Genomic DNA, 1,024 nt, shown 5'->3' with positions numbered 1-1,024 from the left:
TGGTCGAAACATGCGTGAACATAATCAACGTTTGGAAACTGTTCTTAGACGTTTACAAGACTATAATTTAACTTTGAACAAAGATAAGTGTATGATTGCTACACAGGAAATTGATTTTTTAGGCTTCAGAGTCTCCGGTGATGGTGTTTACCTCTAAAGTCAAATGTGGACTCAATTTTAGAATTGCCAGTACCTAAGGACAATAAACAATTAGCTTCATTTCTAGGTACGACTAACTTTTATTTGAAATTTGTGCCAAATTATGCTGATATAGCTGAACCGTTACGTTGTCTTTTACGTAAAGACAGTCAGTGGCAATGGACTCGTGAACATACTGCTGCGTTTGAATTACTTAAGCAGAAAATCGCTTCACCTCCTACATTAGCCCATTTTTCACCAGATTTGCCTACATTCGTCACAACGGATGCATCCGGTATAGCTGTTGGTGCCGTTATGTCTCAATATTCTCATGGCAGAGAACGTCCCGTTTCTTTCTATTCAAGAACATTATCTTCAGCTGAAAGAAAATATTCCACAGGCGAACGAGAAGCTTTAGCTTGTATTTTAGCATGTGAACATTGGCATGTATATTTGTATGGTAGAAAATTCACTCTACGAACTGACAGATCGCTTACATCAATATGACTTTAAAATCGAATATGTGACGGGTTCGAAAAACTTAGTAGCTGATATGTTAAGTAGATTAGTTATCGATAATCCGAATAGTCAGCAGATTCAGGAAATAGACTCTGCTACCGTCTTAGAAATTGATTTTTCATTAGTTACTCGAAAAGAACTTAAACGTGCTTCAGAAACTGACCATAATCTTTTGCAAGTTCGAAATTTTCTTATAAATGGGTGGCCTAAAATTGTTGCAAATGAGTTACAATCGTTTTATCGTCTACGGGATGAACTGTCAATTTGGGATAATTTTTGTGTCTCTCGAGGTTGTCGTGCTGTGATTCCTGATAGTCTACAAGAAAGAGTTTTAACTATGGCTCACGAAGGACATCCAGGAATAGTT

Source organism: Lottia gigantea (assembly GCF_000327385.1).
Source record: "Lottia gigantea unplaced genomic scaffold LOTGIsca_102, whole genome shotgun sequence".
NCBI lineage: Eukaryota > Metazoa > Mollusca > Gastropoda > Lottiidae > Lottia > Lottia gigantea.
This window is presented reverse-complemented; position numbering follows the sequence as displayed.